Source organism: Apium graveolens, chromosome 10, assembly GCF_009905375.1.
Source record: "Apium graveolens cultivar Ventura chromosome 10, ASM990537v1, whole genome shotgun sequence".
NCBI lineage: Eukaryota > Viridiplantae > Streptophyta > Magnoliopsida > Apiales > Apiaceae > Apium > Apium graveolens.
The window spans coordinates 41,680,243-41,686,348 of NC_133656.1; the positions used below are offsets into that span (position 1 = coordinate 41,680,243).

The 6,106-nt window shown below is 37.5% G+C and overlaps 1 non-coding gene across 1 annotated transcript; it reads left to right on the top strand.

Annotated features, from left to right (window-relative positions):
- The first annotated feature begins 5,792 nt into the window (after positions 1-5,792).
- On the top strand, positions 5,793-5,899 carry LOC141694927 (small nucleolar RNA R71). Its single transcript, XR_012564206.1, has one exon. It is a non-coding gene; the product is annotated as a small nucleolar RNA R71 (small nucleolar RNA).
- The last annotated feature ends 207 nt before the right edge of the window (positions 5,900-6,106 follow it).

The window sequence follows — 6,106 nt, forward strand, 5'->3', positions numbered from 1 at the left end:
TTGAAATTTGTATTTTATAAATTTCGGGATGTTTATAAAATTTTAAGATTATTTTGGAATTATTTTGATAAATTTTAATAGCGGTATGTGTTTTTATATTTGCAATTCGGTGTCAGAATTATGATTTTTTTTCCGTTAAAATAAAAAGGACACATATCCTTTTTTAGCGGACACGTGTCTTGAATTGCTGTGACAGGATAAAGTTTAAGCCCGGTTTTCTTTTTTTTCCGGACCCGAACATCCCACCTCTCAATTTCTCCCCTGCATTTTTCGGCTCTCTCTCTTGTTTTAATCCCTAAATTACTCAAGCAAATCACCCCTTCTTGTGATTTTCTGTTTCTCTGGCTTTGCTTGTTCTCCTTCTTCTCCGATGAGTGCACCTGTAAATTTTATCGCCGTCGGCGATGAGCTTCGGCGAGCCGACGGTGGACTATGATGATTCGATCTGAGGCCTACGATTTAAAACATAAAATACGGATTAAAACATAAAAATACGGATGATAACGATTAATAATTATATTTAATTGGTATTGGTAAAATTGCGAATGGGCGTTGTTAATTGAAGTTGGTGATTGGATTTTGGATTGCGATTGATTGTGTTGTTGTGTTTTGACGTCAGGAAGTTCGACGGGTAGGCCGATAAACAAAGGAGAAGTTGCCCGATTTTCGGGAAATTAATTCTGAAAATACGGGAACGTAACCTGCGATTATCGAAGACGTCGAACGAGGATATATAATTAATTTTTTACAAAACCTAATTACATGTTGGGACAAGATATTTTTATAAATAAACCGTTCATCCGTTTAATACGAAACGAACGCCTCTAGACTCAGAAAAATATTCCGATTTCAATAAAAGTACTTTTGAGACCTAAATTCTTTTGTATTGAAGGACCATTTGATTTTTTATATCATTCTGAGTCAATTATTGATCGATAAATCATATTTTGATCTGATTTCAGTTTTAAATATACCGAGGCGGATGTTTTGACAAACTGAGTTAGGTGTTATATGAACTATGTGATACGTGGATTATGTGTTTATGTGCTATGTGAAATACATGTGTACGTGGGTCAAGAGTTTGGTGTTTGACTGTCTTCTTTATGTGCGGGCTATCGTATGGGTATACGATAGGGTTTGACGCGCAGTTCGTCGAGTGATTATCATTTAGACAATTAAAGTTGTATCTTTTAATTATAGATGCGGATCATTCGAGTTGATCAGGACAAGACATTGGATAAAGAATGAGATGGAATGGTATTGGATGTCTGGCTTCTAGCAATCGCAAGAGCAGCATATCAGTAAAGTGTTGAAAAGAAAGATGGTGATATTTTGAGGCAGAATGTCAGAATAGATGCGTCTTTGCGAGTGTGACTAACTGCTAAATCTCAAAGGCAAGTATCCCTATCATCACTTATTATTCAAGTGATATTTATTTTAAATCTTGTGATGCAAGTATTGCTTTCCCTATTCTCATCTTACAATCGATAAATGTTTTATATATCGCTGAATTAAATAATTCTGTTTATGCAAATACTCATCTTCTATTCTATGTTCAGAATAGTCAAGTGATTTTACTTATCCAATTATCGGATTTATAAATGTTTTGGATTTTGAGAAAAGTGATTTGGTTGCGAATATTCCTACCCAAGAATTGGGGGAGATAAAATTATTTTGGGTGTCGATTATTATGACCCCATTTTAATAAAATGTTTTAAGATTGGATCATAATTGCGTAAGTGACCGGGATGGACGGTCCAGCGAAGGGCTATTTCTAAGTGCCATATGGAATATCATGACACCATTTTTGCCAAAGGCAGGTATATTGCCTTTTGTTTGAGTACTCGTGTTTTTGGGGTCACGTTTCTAGGAATCATGACCTTATGCTATCACACGGGCTGATCAGCATGTGATAGTATGTCCGTCGGAGGATGATCCTAATCTAAATTATCATATCATTTTTGATATTCATAGAATAAATGATTTATCTGTTGTTTCTGTTTTGGAATAAGAGTGAATTGCGGTTTTGATTCAGATTCTGATTTATGATGATACTTACGTTGTTGTTAAATATCAAAGGTGGTATTAGTATAGATGAGTGATGTTGACTTCCCTATTTTAGCGCGGGTAGGTTGTGAGCATCAAAGGTCGTATTGATATCTAATTTGATATGACAGGAAAATAAGTATTAATTTCAAGAGTTCGGTTTTGAGTAAAGTTTATGATTCAATCCATAATCACTGTTTCACGTTATTGTTGTTTACTATATTTCCGTAAACACTGTTTTACGAGTTTTATTCTCGTCAAGATTCAAAGTATTGCTGAAGCCTTTCGCTTGAAAATATCAAAAAGAGTTTTATGATTCAGCAATTATGATTTTAAATGTTCTGCTCTGATGCAGATGTCGGTTTTAAATGCTCTGATTTTAAATATTCCACTATTTTAAAAGTTCTTTTATGTAAAGTTGTTTATATTCTATTATATTATAGTTGTATATTTTATTTGGGCCTAGTATACTTCATTTCGAAGTTATACTAGTGGGTTTAGTTTGGAGTTGAAATTTATTGAAAAGAATTTTAAAAGAAAGGGAAAAATTTATTGATGGAATTTGGATATCTTATTTCTAGAACTGTAACCTTAAAAGATCTTGGAGTAGTTTGGGGTCATTTTTGCTAAATATCTTCCGCTGACATTTGTTTATTAATTAAACAGGTTAATTTGGATTGAGGTTTTATAGTGACGACCAAATCTTCTAACCCCGGATTTGGGGGCGTCACACACTACTAGTCAACATGACTCATATACTCCTACAGAATCTACACAAAGTTGTTTGCAGAAATGTGCCACAATACTTATTTATTACATAAGCTACTCACCTGGTGGATGTCAAATTGTCATCCGTCGGGACTATATTAAATCATCCATCAGGACTATATTTGATTATCCATCGAGTGCCACAACATTCACAAAGTTAAATCTACTAAGGTGTTTTGTTTAATTTATCATCAAGTTCACAACATATTCCTAACAATAACCCCTACCTTGGCTTTGTCCACCTCAAGACCTTTACTAGAGACCTTGTGCCCAAGAATAATGCCCTGTCCCACCATAAAATGACATTTTTCCCAGTTGAGAACCTAATTGGTCTCAACACACCTTTTAAGAACGGCGCTAAGATTTTGCAAGCATTCATCAAAAGAATCACAAAACACAGAGAAATCATCCATGAACACCTCCACATTCTGACTAATCATGTCAGAGAAGATAGCCATCATGCATATCTGAAATATAGCAGGTGCACCACACAACCCAAAAGAAACTCTTCTGAAGGTAAAAGTACCAAACAGACAAGTGAAGGTAGTTTTTGCCTGGTCTTCTGGAGCAATACAAATCTGATTGTAACCTGAATAGCCATCCAGAAGACAGTAGTACTCATGCCCAGCCAATTTGTCAAGCATCTGATCAATAAAAGGAATAGGGAAGTGATCCTTCCTCGTGGCCTTGTTCAGCTTCCTTTAATCCATGCAAACTCTCCACCCCATGACTGTTCGAGTATGAATGAGCTCATTCTTCTCATTAGCAACAACTGTGATGCTTCCTTTCTTTAGTACACACTAAACTGGACTCACCCAAGAACTGTCAGAAATGGGATAGATGATTCCTGCATCTAGCCATTTGAGGATTTCATTTTTCAAAACTTCTTTCATGATTGGATTAAGCCTTCTTTGTTGCTCAACAGTAGGCTTGCTACCTTCCTCTAGCAAAATTTTATGCATACAATAAGAAGGGATGATTCCCTTAATATCTGTTATAGTCCATCCAATTGTCGATTTGAACTCTCTCAGAATTCTTAAGAGCTTTTCCTCATCACTACCTAAAAGGTCAGATGCAATAATAACAGGCAAAGTAGATGCATCACCTAAAAAAGCATACCTTAAGTGTTTAGGCAGTGGTTTAAGCTCAAGTATAGGAGCTTCCTCAATAGATGGCTTGAGGCACTTTGGAGATTTATTTAGCTCCTCCATTCCACGAGATTCAAAAGACATATCCAGCCTTCGCTTCCAGGGAGAAGCATTCAGATACTGCAACTGTTCATTACCTTCATCATCTTTACTATCTGAATTCCCCAACAAGGCCTTCTCTAAGGCATCAGACCTTAGCAATTGGTCAAGTTCTGAAGTAACCACATAATCGACCAACTCCACTTTTAAGAACTCCTTGTTCTCGGTCGGGAATTTCATGGCATTAAAAATATTGAACATCACATCCTGATCCAACACTCGCATCATAAGCTCACCCTTCTGCACATCAATCAAGGTTCAGCCAGTAGCCGAGAATGGTCTTCCCAAGTTTATGGGAATCTTCTTATCCTCCTCGAAATCAAGAATTACAAAATCAGCAGGAAAGATGAGTTTATCCACCTTGACCAAGACATCCTGTACAATGCCTCGTGGATATGTAATAGACCGATCGGCCAACTGCAAGGTCATATAAGTAGGCTTTGGATCAGGTAAGTCTAATATCTTGAAGATTGACAAGGGAATCAGATTGATGTTAGCTCCCAAGTCACATAAGCATTTGTCAAATTACACTTTTCCAATAGTACAAGGAATAGTGAAGCTTCCAGGATCTTTAAGCTTCGGAGGTAACTTCTGCTGCAGCACATCGCTGCTTTCCTTCATAAAAGCAACTGTCTCTAAGTCATCAAGCTTCACTTTCCGAGAGAGAATACACTTCATAAACTTCGCATAACTAGGCATCTATTCAAGAGCTTCAGCGAAAGGTATGTTGATATGAAGTTTCTTGAACACCTTCAGAAACTTCTCAAACTGCTTATCCAGCTTTTTCTTCTGCAGCCTCTTAGGAAAGGAGGTGGGGGATAGATCTGTTTCTCCCATATATTACCCTCAGGAGGAGTGTGTTCCACAATAGTCTTCCTTGGTTCCACGTCTGCTTCTTTTTGCCCTTCTTCTTCAACCACAACTTATTTTTCCGAAACCTGAGATTTTTCGGAATTTGCTACCTTCCCAGAACTCAATATAATTTCCTTTACCTGCTTCTTAGCTTCCCGCTTTCCTGGAACTTTAGTGTCACTAGGGAATGTACCAGGTTGAGAATTTAGCAAGGCATTGGCAATTTACCCAATTTGATTTTCCAAGGTCTTGATAGAAACCGCTTAGCTCTTGCACATAAGCCTCAACTCTTCCACTTCAGATTTTTCATTAGATTGTTGCAGCTGGATTTATTGTCTTGGTGCATATTGCGGTTGCTGAAAACCAGGAGGGTTGTATTGCTTTGCTGCATACTACTAATAAGGCTGCTGAACCGTATTCTGAATATTGCTCTAACTGAAGTTAGGATGATTGCGATTATTGGGAGGATAGGTGGCTAGAACAGGCTGCTGCGATCTCTGAAAGTTGCTCACGAACTGAGCTAATTCACTAGAAATAGCACAACGATCAGTCTCGTGCGCACCAGCATAAAGTTCAAAGACACTAGTGATCTGATTAACTTCATAATTAGCCAAAGAATCCACCTTCATCGTTAAAGCCTTAAGCTGAACAGCTATAGCAGTAGCTGCATCCACTTCCAGAATTCCTGCTACGTTGCATTAAGGTAGTCTCTGAGTAGGATTCTGGTACTCATTAGAAGCCATCACTTCAATCAATTCATAAGCTTTATCGCAACTTTTAGCCCATAATGCTCCTCCTGATGTTGCATCAAGCATGGGTCTTGGTCTAGAAGTAGCACCCAATCCATTATAAAATTAGTTAATGCTCATCCAGTCAGACATACCATGGTGAGGACACTTTCTAAGTATCTCCTTGTAGCGAATCCAAGCCTCACATAAAGATTCTCCAGATTGCTGAGAAAATTGAGTAAGTGTGTTTTCGATTGTAGCAGTCTTCACCATAGGAAAGAATTTAGTTAGGAACTTTTGAGCAAGATCCTCCCATTTGGTGATAGCCCCTGGTGGTAGAGAATGTAACCAACACTTAGCTTTATCCCGCAAAGAGAATGGGAAAAGCCTCAACTTAATAGCATCTTCAGAAACTCCATTGAATTTGAAAGTTGCGCAGATCTCGATGAAATCTCTGATGTGCAT